Source organism: Tenrec ecaudatus, chromosome 6 (assembly GCF_050624435.1).
Source record: "Tenrec ecaudatus isolate mTenEca1 chromosome 6, mTenEca1.hap1, whole genome shotgun sequence".
Lineage (NCBI taxonomy): Eukaryota > Metazoa > Chordata > Mammalia > Afrosoricida > Tenrecidae > Tenrec > Tenrec ecaudatus.
Window position 1 is genome coordinate 88,954,990 of NC_134535.1, and position 18,170 is coordinate 88,973,159.

Below are 18,170 nucleotides of genomic sequence, written 5' to 3' on the forward strand. Positions count from 1 at the left end.
GTAAGAGCACTGGACACACAGAATCCAGGCGATGGGAGTAGAGACGGTGGCAGGAGAAAGGGGAAACATTGCAATGATTGACATATAGCCCCTCCCCCCAGGGATGATGAACAACAGAAACATGGGTGAAAGGAGACAGCAAACGGTATAAGATATGGAAATTATAATTTATCAAAAGTTCATGAATGGGGGAGGGAGCAAGAAATGAGCTGATACCAAGGGATCAAGTAGAAAATGTTTTGAAAAGGGTGATGACAACATGAACAAACGTGATCTACACAATGGATGTATGGATTGTTATAAAAGCTTAACAATCCAAAAAACAAAAGCCTAACAATCCCCAGTAAAATAATTTTTAAAAAATCACATTAGAGAAACAAAAAATAATAAAATAAAAAATAAGTATGATATCAGGCCTTACTCTAGTTGGTTAGGATGGCTGGGGTCTTCAATACCTTTCTTCAAACAAGCAGCGTTCTAAATGAGGTGTCAACAAGTCTACACAAAAGAGGCACACTAACTTGGGTGAGTGGAGGATTGTAAAAAATACAATCCAAATCTAAAGGATTCTAAAAAATACAATCCAAATCTAAAAAATACAATCCAAATCTAAAGGTGCAGCACTTAAACTGTGAACACCTGGTTTTCAGAAGGCTGTTGATGACAGTGGAAACCCAACATCCATTTTCAGGGTCCACACGTGGATTAGGCCTCTTGTGAATCCTCTCCAACCATAGTAGAGGGATGTGAATAGTGAACAGAGAGCATTGTCAGTTTATTATGGCAGATAGAGTTAGGTTAAAAATGTACTGTCTTGAGGATGGTGCCCGGCTATTAAAAGACATAGCATATGGGGTCTTAAAGGCTTGACGTTAAACAGCGGCCATCTAGCAGAGAAGCAACAAATCCACATGGAAGAAGCACACCTGCTGGTGCGATTATAAAGTGCCATCGAGACCGGGCAATAGTCATCAGAAGATTTCACAACCAACAAAATGCACTGGTGAGAGGGGAGGGGGTGTTGGACAGAGACCCAAAGCCCATCTGTAGACAATGGAACATCCCCCCCGCCCACAGAGGGGTCTCAGGGTTCCTTGAGGCTTCCTCACGTGACCCCCCACTATCATGACCCCAGTGCCACTTCCCACTCTGGATTTTGCCAGAACATGGACTAGGACATTGGTACAGGCAAGAGAGAAAGCTTACGACACAGAACCCAGGAACTGGAATGGGAAAAACAGTACCAAAAGAGTAGGGGGAAAGCAGGGAGAGGTGGGGGAGTAAGAGGTACCTATTGCAGCGAATGGCACATAACCACACACCCCCATTCAGGGGGAAAACAAACCAGAGGGGAAAGGGAGACAACAGGTGTGTGAGATATGAAAATCTATATCGGGCCACAAAGGCGGGGAGCTGATCCCAAGAGCTCAACAGAAAGTAAATGTCTAGAGAAGAATGATGGCAACATATGTACTAATATTTCAGATACAATTGACATGGATTGTAACGAGTTGTAAGAGCCCAATAAAATTATCTTAAAAAAATTTAAAGTACCATCTTATCATTTGGTCTTCCTTTTCACCTATCCTAAAGTTGTTTCAGTTTAAGGGGAAAGTAAAATACGTGTGGATTAAGGCACCAGTGAGTGCCCTCAGACCACAGGTCAGGGACGGGACCGCGTTGCTCTGCAAATGGGGTAACGTGGACCTTTAGAGATGCAGGTTTGTTAAAACGTAGCACCTTCTCTCCCTGCTGACCCATCTGTAATTTTTTGTAGTTCTTAATATTTTCTGCTTTCTTTTGATTCAGGTTTTTCTCAGTTTTACTTTTACTGTGGTTAGGGTTTTTTCTGTATATGAAATTCGAGATAGGTAAATCCATAGGAACCATAACTGGATTGATGATTTCCTGGGTGTGTGGCTGGGGAGGGGGTGGGCAATGGGAGCGAACTAGAGGCGCCGGGAGAGAAGACAGTTCTAGAAGTCATTCTAAACTGGATTGTGGGGAGGGTTCTACAGTGCTGCTTACCATGATTGAAGTGTTAAATCGCATGATATGTGAATTATATGCCAATAAAACTTTTAAAATAAATGATTGAACTATGGAATGGTATATATGTATTAACTACCAACTAAGAAAATGAAAATATATTACTTTGTGAAAAATGGAAACAAAAGATAATGGGACCCGACCCTTGAAGCCCCTTCGCAGTGATATTTGCGATGTATATGAGGATGTGCCACCACTGCAGATGGAAAGCGCTTTGCCCTATAGATCTGTAGAGGAACCCTGGTGACGTGTTGGTTCCGGCGAAGATAGACAGGACCAGGTTGCTCCACCCTATGCTGTCGCCAGGAGTCAATCAAAATGATGGTGTGTTGGTTCATTCTATGGATCTACACAAAGGAAATAATCAGAAGTGAAAAATCCTTGTGCAAAAAAAGAAAAATCTTTGTGCAAAGAAATGTGTGCCGTAGTTTTATTTACGGGCCACTAATTGCAAGATCCGCAGTTTGAAACCAGCAGTCACTCCTTGGTAGATAGACGGGGCTTTCTACTCCCATAAAGAGTCACAGTCTCGGGAATTCACGGGGCCGTTCTATACCCTGCACTAGCGGGTCGCTAAGAGTTGGCATCGCCACAGCCCGGGCTGTGGGCACAGCAGCGGTCAACAAAGTCCTTCCACGGTCACGGTCCGCCACATCTGGCAAGTGCCCTCCCCACCGGCAAGGTGCCCAGAGGTCAGCTGGGCCAACGGTTGGTGAAGGAGAAACCCAGGAGGAGGTCAGCGAAGTTGCCGACGAACCCCCACCCCATCCTAGGGCCCGCAAGAGTGAAAATAAAGCTGAGAGAGACAGGAGCGAACGGTAAATCTTCCAACAAGGGGAGCGAACCCAGGAATGCCCCTGGGGAAACTAGAGAGAGGGAAAACCAGGAGCAACTCGCCTTGGATGAAGCAAGAGCCAGGTCTGGTTAATGTTGGTCTCCCATGTCTTACCAGTGAGTCTGTTAACTCCCTTCTTGTCTAATCCAGAAGGATATTTTTATCAATTAATTTCGTAAATGCTAATTTTTTAGAAGTTCTATGAACATTTTTAGGAGGAAATCCTACCTCACCCCCTTTTTTAAAGTGCAAATGCTTTTTTAAAAAAAAAAAAGACTTGAAATGACTGGCTGTTTATTTTTTGGTACTATCAGAAAACAGTGAGATGTTCAACTGTGGGAAGATTTGACTGTCGTGGGTGTCAATGTCACATTGCATAGGATGGGGGATGTGGTAATTTTTTGTATTAATATAAATCATACTGGCAATTCAGAGTAACGCATTTCTATGACTTGAACGTTTTATTTTGTATTTTGTACTAACAGATGATCACTGTATTAAAATAGTTGAACTAAGCATCTGCGATGGCGACTTCAACCTCCTTTACTCCATGCTCAATCCTGATGGAAGCCTGCTTTACCCTTTCAGAAGGGACTGTGCACGTCAGTGAGATGCTTGTGGATGCTCATCTGGAAATGATCCCCGGGCTCCTCCTTTCACCGCTGGCGGTTTTCCTGGCCGTGATTCTCAACGCCCTCCCTGGTCCCTTCACTTTCAGGCTCTTTTGCTTTGTGCCTCTCATCAAGTCGGCGCTCTCTTTATCCAAGGAGTTCACGTTGTGGCCGGGGAAAGGCCTTCTAACCCGGTGAGTGGCCACCTCTGGTCCCACGGGTGTATTTGTGGGGTCCTTAAAAGCCCTGGAGCGTCCTGATCCAGGATTGCCCAGACCCACTTGTTCCTCAGCAAGAACAAATAGTGGGGAGTCAGGAATAGGAGCAGGGGAATGGAGCACAGTGACCCTGTCTTCCTCAAAGAACTGACTTGAACATTTTATTTATTGAACATTTTCAAATGTCTTCATATTGCTGTTTTAGCAGCACTGTGTCTGCGACTGCCTCAGCAGCACGGCTTTCTGGTCAGAACTCTGTGTGTGTGTGAGCCCTTGGCCTGTGGTCGCCCACTGTTGCACATAGCTTTCTTCTATGCTTTGAAAGGTTGGAAATTGTGTGTGTGTGTGTGTGTGTGTGTGTGTGTGTGAGAGAGAGAGAGGTGAGAGAGAGAGAGAGAGAGAGAGAGAGAGAGAGAGAGAGAGAGAGAGAGAGGTGGAAGAAATCAAATTGTGGATTAGTGAGACCTATGATGTATAGCTAGCTTCTAATGGTACTGGATTCCCTCTTAAGGAAATTTTGCCTCCAAATTTAAAGCTGGAAAGTCACTGGAATTTAGAAAGGAATTATAACTACATGCCATTTTATGAGTTTGGTATGTGCATTAAGAATTATGTACAAATTGTTCATAATGTCTTTGTACTGATCTCAAAAGAACCAATAATATACCAAGTATAAAAAAGAAAAACAATATGGTCCACTTGTTAAAATTATGCATCCAAAATTGTTTGTGAACTTACTAATTTGAATAAAGCTTACCATTTTATTAAATGGACAAGCTCTCATACAATGTTCAATGAAAAATATAAAACTATGTCTGCAGGATGGTCTTTGTGTGTTTGTGTGTGTGCACGTGCGTGAGTACACGTGTGCTTGCATGCGCGTATGTGTGTGTGGTGGGGGAAGAACAACAGAAAGAAATACAAAGCTTAATTGATATTATCTTTGGGTAGCGATTTGTGTACACATTTTCTTGCCAACATTTCACAATGACTGTTGTCATGTGCCCACCACTGAGCTGCCAGTTTGTCACACTATGGTGAGGTTGCTGTAATACAGGACGCTATATCACCAATATGTAGAATACCAGCAGGGTCATTCATAATACACAGATTTCAGTGGGCTGTCCACACTAAGACTGGTCTAAGAGGAAGGAAGCAGTGAGCCACCTGAGAATAGGGATTAGCCACCAAAACAAAAGGACTGGCAGCAGAATGTGGTCTGAAAAGGTGTCAGAGAATGAAGCCCTCAGGTTGGAAATCTGAACAAAAGCTGCCTCCCTGGAGTACCATCAGGCTTTGTGATGTGGGGCAGAGCAGAGCCTTGAGATCTTCATTGGCTGATGGAGCATGACGCAAACTTAGGAGAAACAGACGCAAGTATCCATTACTAATCAGAACATGTATTGTACAGAGTAGGAATCAAAGAGAAGTAGAACTTGTCAAAAATGAAATCGAATCCATAAAGATCGTAGGGATTAGGGAACTAAAATGGGCTGGTATTGACCATTTCGAATTGGACAATCAAGGCTTACTATGCCAGAGTGATAAATTCATCAGAAAGAATGCGGTCACACTCTATCCTGACGTATAATCATGCTGTCTTTGATAGGATAATAGCTACATGCCTCCCAGGAAGATCAGTTCATGCAAACATTCCCCAAAGGTATGTACCAACCACCAGAGCAGTGATGAATAAAATGATTACTAGCTTCTTTCCACTATTTGTCTGTCACGTCATATTGTGGTACTTTGCAATGTTGCTGTGATGCTGGAAGCTATGTCACTAGTATTTAAAATACCAGCAGGGTTACCCAGGGTCAACAGGTTTCTGCAAAGCTTCCAGACTAGGGAGAGACTGCAAAGAAGAAATAGACTGTCCTGTCAGAGGTATTAGCCATTGAAAATTTCATGACTAGCAGATGAACACTACCAGACATCTGCCAGGAAGGTGAGCTCCTCAAGTCAGAAGGTACTCAAAATAAAAGGAGGGGGAGGGGAAGAGCTGTCTTCTCAAAGTACAGAGTGGAATATAAGGACATGGATGAAGCCAAGTTATTGAGATCTTCATTTTCTGGTGAGCTTGACTCAGCCTGAGAAGAAACAACTGCAAACATTCATTACTAATCAGAGTGTGGAGTTACAAAGTATGAACCTAGGATGGGAGAAGCACACCAGCCTGTGTGATCCAAGGATTATGAATAATATCCAAATCTGAAGGAGGAAATGGCATCAGAGCTTAAATTGTGAACACCTGGTTTGCAGAAGGCTGTGGATGACAATGGAAGTCAACTCCATTTGCAGGGTCCAGGTCCCCACACGGAGGAAGCATCAGTGAATCCACTCTGACCACAGTTGAAGGATGTGAGTAGCCCTGTCATCAGGCAGAGAGCACTGTAAGATTGAATATGACAGACATCGTAAGGTTAAAATGTTCTATAATTGTTTGATCTCCTTTTTGACCCATTTTAAAGCTGTTTCAGTTTTGTTTTGTTTTTAGCGATGGAGGAATACATGTGAATTAAGCCCCTGGTGGATCCCCTCTGACCATAGACCAGGGATGTGAACAGCCTTGCTACATGCAGTATACATTTGGAAAGTGGATGGTTGCAGATGCAATTACCGTATATACTCCAATATAAGCCAACCCGAGTATAAGCCGAGGTAACTAATTATTCCCTGGCAAACCAGAAAAACTGATTGACTCTAGTATAAACCTAGGGTGGGAAATGCAGGATGTGAATTAACACAGAGACCAGAGGGGAGAAGTGGAGCTCTGCCACAGACACATCCTTACCAGTTCAGCTGCCGGCGTAAGTGAATCACTACGGGTGCTTCTGCGAATTGGAGCTGTCCACATCAAATAAGTGGCCAAAGCAAGACCAAAGGCTAACTGTAGAACAGACCATCAATTGCTCATATATAAGTTCAGGTTGAAGTTAAAGAAAATTAAAACAAATCCATGAGAGTCAAAATAAAACCTTGAGTCTATCCCACCAAAATATCCAGAAGATCTCAGAACAGATTTGATTCATTGCACACTAATGATAGATGACCCAACAAAGTGTGTGTGTGGGGAGAGCGGGGGGTATCAAGAACATTATTCATCAAGAAAGCAAAAGGTTATAAAAAAAGGAAAGATATGACAAAATAACGATGTATAAATTACAAAGGGCACATGAGGGAAGGAGGAGCGGGGAGGGAGGGGGAAAAAAAGGAGGACCTGATGCAAAGGGCTTAAGTGGAGAGCAAATGCTTTGAGAATGGGGCGGGGAATGTATGGATGTGCTTTATACAATTGATGTATGTCTATGTATGGATTGTGATAAGAGTTGTATGAGTCCCTAATAAAATGTGAAAAGGGAAAAGAAAGAAAAGAAAATGATTAGGGCAAAGAATGTACAGATGTGCTTTATACAATTGATGTATGTATATGTATGGACTGTGATAAGAGTTGTATGAGCCCCTAATAAAACGTTTAAAAAAAAAAAGGGAAGAAGGAAAAAATCTAAGTGGATATTAGAAGAGATTCTGAAACTTGCTCTTAATCATAGAGAAGCTAATGGAAATGGAGAAATGATGACGTCAAAGAGCTGTGAATGAGGTTGAGTGCACTGGAGACCCAAAGCCCATCTGCAGGCAACTGGACATCCCCTTACAGAAGGGTCGCGGGGAGGAGTCAGGGTACAGTATATAATTGATGAAACATGCAACTTTCCTCTAGTTCTTTAATGCTCCTCCTGCCCTCCACTATCATGATCCCAAATCGGAGCACATCACAAGGGAAAAAAGGTGAACTATATATTATTGGTTTAAAACTCAAACCCAAGTCTGGTTGCTCAGCTCCAAGGAGCACTTAGGCCGAGGCCCTTAACATAAATCAGCATAAGAAGCAACCTCACTTAAGACGCACAGGGCCTAAGCCAATACAAGGTGTTGAATGGACCGTGTAGCAGACACCAAGGAACAAAAACAATCATTGTGTGATCACCTTCCTCACATAATTGCTGAAGACAAAAGTGTGCATAAGCAAGTGTGGTGAAGAAGGCTGATGGTGCCGGCTACTGAGATATAGCGTCTGGGGACTTAAAGGCTTGAAAGCAAGCAAGCGGCCATCTAGCCAGAAGCAACAAAGCCCACACGGAAGCAGCACACCAACATAGGTGATCGTGAAGGGCAGAGGAGATCAGGTCTCAAACAACAAAGGTGGGGTAGTGGTGGTGGGAATCACATCACCATGAATGAGGGGGAGTGCGTGATGGGGACCCAATGTCCATCTGTAGACAGCTGGACATCCCTGGCAGAGGGGTAGTGGGGAGGAGATGAGTCACTCAGGGTTCAGTGTAGCAACAATGAAACTCAAAACCTGCCTCTAGGTTCTGAACGCTTCCTCCCCTCCCAATTATCATGACCCCAATTCTACCTTGCGGACCTGGTTATACCAGAGGATGTACAGCAGTGCAGTAGGGATCTGGAAGCACAGGGAATCTAGGACGGAGGAACCCCTCAACACCCGCGGTAGGATTGGCGACACCAGGAGGGAAGGGGGTGTAGAAAGGGAGAACTGATCTTGGAGATCTATGTGTAACCTCCTCTCTGGGAGATGGGCAATGGGGAGGCGGGTGAGGGGAGAAGCCAGGCAGTGTAAGATAAGATATAATAATTATTTATAAAGTATTAAGGGACCAGGGGGAAGCGGGGAGAGGGAAGGGAGGGGGAGGGGGGAAAAGGGGAAACCGAGCTGATTCCAGGAACCCAAGTGGAAGGTGAATTTTGAGAATGACGAGTGCAACAAATGTATAAGGGTGCTTTGCTCAATTGATGTATGTAGGGATTGTGATAAGAGTTGTATGAGCCCCAATAAAATAAAATAAAAAAATTTTAAAAAGAAGCAACCTCGCTAAGGAATGCCAGAACTCAGCTACAGGGCCTGGCGGCTTTTAGCATAAAAAAGACCCGCTGTAGCAAGTGTCAGTTTTAAACAGCAAGGAAATGCATCCTAGTGATGGTGAGAGACAATTTAATTTGATTATACTCTAGCTGGCCAGGGAGATTAAAAAATAAAATCCTCAGGCTCTTCTGGCTTGTTTTTTAACTTTTTCCCCTCCTCTTTGACTCTTTCTTGGTCTCTCACATTCTACTGCTAACCTCCAGACCACTCCCCTTAGCCTAGTGCATTTATGCCTGCGCCACACCCAGCTAAGTGAGCTCTACCCTGTGTAGCTAGATAGGATGGAAAAAGCCCTGCTGACCTCCACCAGGGATACTCTGCTCAACTTCTTACTGGGGGATTCCTGCCTGTGTGCCTGGGGGCATAAGGCAGCTGGGCCAACACTCCTCAACAAAAGCTGCTTCAGGAGCCTCTGCCCAACTACTCAACATCAAAGCAGGCAACATCAAAGCAGGGTCACTCCTCTGAGAGGGAAGCCACAGGAGGACAAAGTGGTAGGTTAATTCCAAAGTGAAAGAAGCTATAGCCAGTTTGAAGAAGGATTCCTACAAGTCTCCCAGAGAAAGCCAGTGCTCAACTCCCTGGAAAATGGCACCTGGCTCATCTAAAACAAAGCAATGCAAACAGCCAATGACCTCTATGAAAAACCGGGAGAAACAAAAGGCAATGCCAGAAGATATCCTGAACATAACATGCATAGAGGACGCAGACATTGAGCTGCCACAGAAAGAAAATTTCAGAATGCTGTTTGGAGACATACAGGATATGAGGGAAACTGTCCGGTATTGGCACAACAGACTCCATTTTGAGTCCTGCACTTCCATCTTAGCTCTCAAGGCTGACCCCTAACCGACCTCCCCTCCCCTGCTCAACCCCAAATTCCTGGAACCAGTTCGTCCCAAAGCCAGAATGTTTTCTGAAGATATGGTCACTCCACCTGTCCCTGACATATAGATAAGATTAACAACCTTCTCCCTTCTGAAGCACCTGTGTGTGCAGATCCTCCCCAGCTGTGCCAGCCAGCAGTGGCCATAAAAACACCGCCAGGATCCCCCCCCCCCCCCCCCCCCCGCGTGGCTTCAATAGCTCAATACCCTGAGTTGCTGAACCCACCCACAAACTTCTCAATAAAGCCTGGTTTTAAAACTTCATTAATTGTGTCTTTGATTCTGTTTTCACGTCCAAATAAACCTTATATTTTGGCGCCAAAAACCCGGGATAGGCGTGTGGCTCCCCCCTCCTTTGGGGGTCCCCTGAGAGTCCCCCTATCTCCTTGCCTTCAGCACTTGGGCGTGTTCAGAATCAGTCTACAGCTTCCCTGGTGAGTCTCTCCCTCTCTCCCCTCTCCCTCTCTCTACCCCCTCCCCACTCCCCCCCTCCAGGCTTGGTTTCAGTTTTTGAGCTCCGCTGGCGTCTTCCCGCCCGAGACACGGAAATTCTCCTTCCATTGGCCCCAGGGACCTTAGGGGAGTGATTCTTTTTTTTTTTTTTAATCATTTTATTGGAGGCTAGTACAACTCTTTTTTTTTTTTAATTTTAACAATTTATTGGGGCTCATACAATTCTTTTCACAGTTCATATATATACATACATCAATTGTATAAAGCACATCTGTACAGTCTTTGCCCTAATCATTTTTTTCTCTTTTCTTCTTTTACATTTTATTAGGGACTCATACAACTCTTACCACAATCCATACATATAAATACATCAATTGTATAAAGCACATCCATACATTCCCTGCCCCAATCATTCTCAAGGCATTTGCTCTCCACTTAAGCCCCTTGCATCAGGTCCTCTTTTTTTCCCCCTCCTCCCTCCCCCTTCCCCCCTCCCTCATATGCCAGACTGGAATAACCCTCAGAGGGTTAGCCAAGGGCTGTTTTACCTGGCTGTGTGTTTCCTATTCACACCTCTGCAGTGTCTGTAAGCTTAATCTTTTTGTCTTCTCCTCCCTCTTACTCTCACCATGGACGCTGGGCAGTCCAAAATTGACCCATTGACTCCACTGGGCTGTCTCTTAAAAATTTTTCTCCAGCCTGGGGTATACTCAGACCATGCGAAATTAAAAACTTTTTCTCTCCCAAGTTGCTTGGCCCCAGTACCAGGTTAACAACCAGTCACATTGGCCTCGAACTGGCACTTTCAATTTCAACGTTCTACAGGACTTGGACAGTTTCTGCAGGAGGACTGGTAAGGATTCTGAAGTCCCCTGTGTGCAGGCTTTTTGGGACTTGCATTCCCGCCCTGACCTCTGTAGCCATTGTTCCACCCACCAAATACTGTTAGCTCAATCCCCTCAGCAGAAGGAACCTGCCATTCAAACCCCTGAAGAGCCAGCCGAGCTCCTCAGCCTGCCGCTCCCGCCACCCTATCAGTCTGCCCCGCCCGCTGCGCCTTCCGATCACCCACCTGATAGCTCTCCCCTGTCCTCACTGGTTGCCTCTCATACTGCTCCCACAACCCTCCTGCTGCCTTTTGTCCGGTAAGAGAGGTTGCAGGCATAGAGGGACTCATTCAAGTCCACGTCCCTTTTTCCTTACAGGACCCGTCACAGATAGAGATCCGCCTGGGCTCTTTCTCAGCAGACCCCTCCAAGTTTATTAAAGAATTTACCTACATTTCCCAAACGTATGATTTAGCCTGGCATGACACCCAAGCGATCCTTGCTTCCACCCTCACCTCCAAGCTAACATACACAGGTATCTGATACAGGCCGCCAGCTAGCAGACAAAGACCACGCTATCAACCCAAATGTCCCCTTGGGGGCGCATGCCATAGCAATAGAGGACCCCGGTTGGAATTACCAGCCCAGGCGGGGGTCTGACCTTCCTCATAGAAACCTCATGCTCAGGTACCTCATTAGAGGTCTGGAAACAGTCTCCAACAAGGTTGTCAACTATGATAAACTAAGAGAAGTTACTCAAAAGGAAGATGAGAACCCTGCTCTTTTTCTTAACCACCTCCAGGAGGCACTCACAAAGTACACTCGTTTAGACCCAGGGTCTAAAAGTGGGGCCTCTATCTTAGCCTCTCACTTCATCTCTCAGTCAGCCCCTGACATCAGAAAGAAGCTGAAAAAGGCTGATGAGGGCCCTGAAACCCCTATACATGATCTGGTAAAAATGGCATTTAAAGTTTTCAACACTCGGGAGGAGACGGCTGAGGCCACTTGCCAGGCGAGGGTCCAACAGATGGTTAGCCTCCATTCCCAAGCCCTGGTAGCAGCCCTAAGGCCGGCAGGTAATCCCATCCATCGCCGCGCTCCCCAGGGGAGCCAGCGCCTACTGCCAGGAGCCTGCTTCAAATGTGGCTGGGACGGCCACTGGGCAAAAGTTTGCCCCAGTTCCAAGCCTCCAACCAAGCCCTGCCTGCAGTGCAAACAACTGGACCACTGGAAGTCGGACTGCCAGACCCTGGCTCTGCCCCCAGCTCCGCAAAGCCGAGGCACCGAGATCCAGGAAGCTCCAGACACAGAGATGCAAGGTATGGAGCTGCTGGGGTACATGAACTGAAGATGCCCTGGCTCCTTGACTCCAATAACCCTCGCCAAGCCCAGGATCATGCTCCTGGTAGCGGGTATGGGGGCTACCTATTCTGTGACCCCCTCTCACTCGGGCCCTACCTTTCCTTCCCACATCTCTGTCGTGGGGATTGATGGGTTCCCCTCACCCCCCAGGCAAATCCTCCCCCTGTTTTGCAAATTCAACAAAACTTCGTTTTCACATTCCTTTTTGGTTATCCCCTCTTGCCTGGCCCCACTACTAGGCAGAGACATTTTATCTAAATTAAAGGCTACTATTTCCTTTCTTAGCCCCTCGACCTCCTCTAGCCTCCTGATGGTTATGTTTAACAACCAGGACCCCATTACTTGCACCCTGTTACCCTCTGCCATCTCCCGTTTGCCAGGAGTGTCGCCAGAGGTATAGGACACAAGTACCCCCTCCATAGCCTCCCACCATACTCCAGTATTAATTAGGCTAAAAAATCCTGAAGTTTACCCCAACCGACTGCAATTTCCTATCTCCAAAACCCACCAACTAGGCCTCAAGCCCATAATAGACAGATTATTGAAACAAGGTCTACTCACCCCTGTAAACTCACCATGTAACACCCCTGTTTTGCCAGTATAGAAACCTAATGGACAATACCACCTCGTGCAGGATCTCTGCTTAATCAATGCTGCAGTGGTCCCCATCACCCCTGTGGTCCCTAACCCCTACACTCTCCTTTCCCGGATCCCTGCGAGCACTACTCACTTTACCGTCCTGCATCTCAAAGATGCCTTTTTTTTTTTTTACTATTCCTATTCACTCAGATTCTCCATTTCTGTTTGCATTCACGTGGCATGATCTTTTTACTGACTTTTCGCCCAACAACTTTCCTGCTCCTAGCTCAGTATGCTTTTTATCTCCAACTTACACTGATCAGGAAAAAAACCCAGTATTCCTCTCTTCCTCAACAAAAAGGGTGGATATACAAATATAACTTATTCATTCTCCCAAAGTTACAACAGGAAACAATCCTCACCAATATTCACAATTCTCTAAACATTGGGCCAAAAGCTCTCTACAAGTTTTTAACCCCATATTTTACTCCCACTGGACTATGGAGCACTATCAACACAGTACATGCAAAATGCAACATTTGTGCCCTCTCCAATAGCCAGGAAGTTCAACACCCTCACAAACAGCTCCACCAGATGCGAGGGCACCTACCGGGACAGGACTGGCAGATAGACTTTACCCACATGCCAAAGCATAAGTGGTTTAAATGTGTCCTCACTATGGTTGACACATTTTCAAGATGGATCGAAGCCTTTCCCACCACCTCTGAGAGTGCAAGCATAGTTGCCGCTCACCTTCTTCAAGACAGCATTCCTTGTTTTGGCCAGCCTCCTTTAATTCAGTTGGACAACGGCCCAGCCTTCCTATCTAAGGTGCAGCAGGCAGTTAGCGCCTCACTGGACATCTGCTGGAGACTCCACGCAGCCTACCACCCCCAGTCTTCTGGTAAGGCTGAGTGAGCTAACGGTCTCATAAAATAACATCTCACCAAACTCTCCCTAGAACTGCAACTTTATTGGCCTCAACTATTACCCTTTGCTCTTACTTGCCTTCGCATGGCCCCTCGGGAGCCATCCAGCCTCAGTCCTTTCAAAATACTCTACGGATGACCTTTCCTTTTCTCGCCTCTTCCTGCAACTGATTGCCCTCCACTAGCTTCGTACCTTCCATACAGGTCGTCCTTGCTCCGCAACCTTCTTAGACAACTCACCAACTCCGCTATCCCCGAACCCTCTCCGACCTCTGCTGATAACCAAAAACCAGTGCATCCTGGAGATGCTGTGTTAATTAAATCCCTAGCACCCAAACCCTTAGCACCCCAGTGGGAAGGCCCTTATACTGTCGTACGTACCACTCCCTCAGCAATCAAGGTTCTTGGAATAGATTCCTGGGTACATTTGTCCCGAGTCAAGGCAGCAGTGAAATCTGACCATGGCTCCCAGTGGTCTGCTGAGTATACTGGTCCTATGTCTCTCTGCCTCACCAAGCCAGCCAGCTAAACTTAGTATAATTTCCCCTTTTGCCTGGCGATTTTACTTGACTGAAAACTATACCAATTACGCCTGCACTAAGCGTTATGATTATTTGCTGACTTCCCACCCACAGGGTGCAGAACACCCATATACTTAAATTTCAATGATTTTAACCGGCATCAAAAAAATGCTGATCCCATCATTTGCTTCCTGTAAGACCAGAAGCCAACTACCCAATGTGCAAAAAAGTGGATACAGAGAAATGTAGGGTGTCCTGGGTCTTCCTGCCAGATACATTACCTTTCCCTTCATCCCCAGGGACGATTCTACTACCATCAATCTAAATACACTCTCCCAATACCAGACCCCTGAGATAGTCAGTGGACATCTCCTGGTCCAGGAGCCTGGTACGCAACTCGCCGAGAGAAATTTCCAAACTATATGTATGGAGGTCACTGGTCCAAGTCCAATTCACCATCCACCATAATATTCAGATCTAAGAACTTCAACTCACTAACCAAATTTCTAAACCTTCTGAGCCTCCCTTCTCCTGGCTCTCCCTGCTATAGCAGGGACTGGCCATCTCCAACTTTGCTGGACTAGGCAACCTCTACACCTGCTTCATGTGTGCGGCCCTAGAACGCCCTCCTCTGGTAGCAGTACTGGCTCCTGCCCTGTCATTTTCATCCAACGTAAAGACCACAAAACCCATAACCATCCCCAACGTCCCTCTATACATCCAACCAGAAAACTCAACTGCCCTTTTGCTACTCCAAGTCATCTACACAGACATGTAATGTCACCCAAATACCCTCCAAACCACTAACAGCACCAGAAAAAATTTTCTTTTGGTGCAACCATACACTCACTAAGCACTTAAACATCAGTTCTACCTCTACCCTTTTGTGCCTACCCATCACTCTGGTTCCACAGCTCACTATATACACTCCGGCTGAGTTCTAGGACAAATACATCCAGGTATACAGTTGTCGAACTAAAAGAGCAGTTTTTCTCCCGATAGCAGTGGGCATCTCCTTAGCCTCAGCAGCAGTTGCAGTAGGACTCAGCAGCAGGGCCCTTGCACACTCTATCATCACAGCAGACAAGTTATCCCCACGCTTCCAGCTGGCAGTCGATGCCTCTGCCAAGTCGCTAGCCTCCCTGCAGAGACAAATAACCTCTGTTGCCCAAGTTGCCTTGCAGAAGCGCCTCATCACGGCCGAAAAAGGAGGAACCTGCCTCTTCCTCCAGGAGGAATGTTGTTATTACATCAATAAGCCGGGAATTGTGAAAACTAGAGTCCAGACCCTCAGCAAGCTTAACTGTGAGCTGCAAAACACCAGATTCAGAACAGACGGATCCTCTTCCTGGTGGAACTATTCTCTGTACTCCTTCCTAGCCTCCCATTCTAGGACCCATAATTTTAGTTATAATTTTGCTCTTAATTTTTCCTTGTCTCATCCAGCTCCTGCAAAATCGACTCCACGAAATCACCTTATAGCAGTTCACCAGCAATACCAACCTTTCCACCCTGTGCCAGGTCGCAACTCCCAGTACTCTGCCTGAAAAAGCCCCTCCCCCTGCTCTTCGCCCACTACCCGCAGGAAGCAGTTACAGAAATGGACTAACTTCGTCCCTTTCCCCTATAGGGTAGAGTCTGAAATGTCCGGTCTTGGCACAACAGACTCCATTTTGAGTCCTGCACCTCCATCTTAGCTCTCAAGACTGACCCCTAACCGACCTCCCCTCCCCTGCTCAACCCCAAATTCCTGGAACCAGTTCGTCCCAAAGCCAGAATGTTTTCTGAAGATATGGTCACTCCACCTGTCCCTGACATATAGATAAGATTAACGACCTTCTCCCTTCTGAAGCACCTGTGTGTGCAGATCCTCCCCAGCTATGATCCTCCCCAGCTGTGCCAGCCAGCAGTGGCCATAAAAACACCGCCAGGATTTTTTCCCAGCTTGGCTTCAATAGCTCAATACCCTGAGTTGCTGAACCCACCCGCAAGCTTCTCAATAAAGCCTGCTTCTAAAACTTCATTAATTGGGTCTGGTTTTGCATCCAAATAAACCTTATAGAAACAATACAGAAAAGGGATGAAATGATAGAAGAGGCAAAAGCGATAAAGAGAAATACAGGAGCCTACAGAGGAGATAACAAAAACCAGTAGCACACTCACGAACCTCGACAATTGACTGGAGGAATCAGAGACCCGCATCAGTGACTTAGAGGATAGCCAAGCAGACTTTAACAAACATGAACAAAAATCTAATAAGATCATAAGAGAAGCTGAAGAAAACTTAAAAGCTATGTATGATGCTATTAATTGGAACAACATTAGAATTATTGGTTTACCGCAGGAAGACACAACCAAGAAGTCATCTGCAACAATAGTGAGAGAATTCTTGGGAGGAAAGTGTCCACAGCTTAGTGAATGAAAACCAAGAAACCATTCAGGAGGCTGAAAGAACCCCAGCAAGACTGAAGTCCAAGAAGAAGTCACCAAGGCACATAATAAATTATGCAACTTCGAGGAAAAGGAGAAAATCATGAGAGCAGCTAGGGGAAAACAAGCAAGCATATATAAAGGTTCCCAAATAAGGATATGCTCAGACCTATCAGCAGAAATTATGAAGAAGAGGAGAGAGTGGAGCAACATATTCCAAATTTGAAGGAAAACAATGCAAACCCAAGAATACTCTACCCAGCCAAATTATCGATCAAGATAGATGGAGAAGTAAAAGTCTTCCCAGACAAGGAAAAACTCAAAGAATATGTTAGAAGAAACCCAGCCCTACAAAAGATCCTTGCTGACCCAGTATGGGCAGAAGAACAACACTCACCAAGCATAAATAAGAGACTACCACATAGAACAACTTCACCCAGAGGGCAAAAAAGAGAAAACAGACCTAAAGATAGCATTGACTTATATACAGAAAGGCTTGAAAGGCTGCTGAGGTAAGCTTTAAAAAAAAGAAAAGGCAAAAGGGGTAGAGGGAAAAAGCTACGGTATACAAATATTCCTGGGGTGAGCACCAGGTAACATGGCATGGACCAGACCAAATACAGGGATACACATGGAAGACAACTAAAAAGGAGGTGGGAAAGGAAATAAATAATAATAATAAAGGGTAGCGGGGTCACAGGGTACTAATCCACCCAAGGGGAGGGTATTGTTTGTGTCTCCACAGGGAAAGAGGGACCAGATTTCAATCTGATGCTCCAAGATGTGAATGCAACATGCCGACGTGGAGTAGGGAACCAGTGGAGAGGTCTGGGGTGCCAGCCCCAACCCCAGCTACTAAGGGGACATCTTCCCCTTCCCTCCCTCAGAAGAATATATTTCAAAGGATTGCACTGAATCTAGAGCTCTGGGAGAGGTACATATCTGATCAGAGCACACGGGGGCAGCTGAAGGGGGAGGTGGAGAGAGTCGAGCACATCATGTCCCACTAGGCCAGGAGGTTGGTGTTCCCAATTAGAATAGCCAGTCAGCACAGAGGACCACATGGCTGGCCCCACTATGAGACATGCCATCCGTCACTGACCCATAGCCCTACAGGCGACAACACTGGATACACAGTGAAGGAATTGCACCCGATCGGATCCCGCCACACCGAGGCAAAACATTAAGGGGGTGCAACAGAACAGCAAAGGAATGGAGTGGCAAGGTCCCCAGAGAATGCTGAAGGTGGACTTTGGGGGCATGGCGTGGTGCCCCAACAGACTGGACTGGAAAACACTCCTAAAGGCCAACAAACAATCCTTGAACTAAGTAGAAGCTTTTCTTTCTTGTTGTGTTTTGTTTTATTTTTATCATTGGTTTGTTATTTTGTTGTATATTGTTGCTTGGTTGTGCTCTGTCTTGTTTTTGTGCATGTTACTATCTCCGCAGGTCTGTCTAAATAAGATAGGCTGGATGAAAAATTGGAGGAGAAAACAACGGGACTGATAGTTCCGTGGGGAC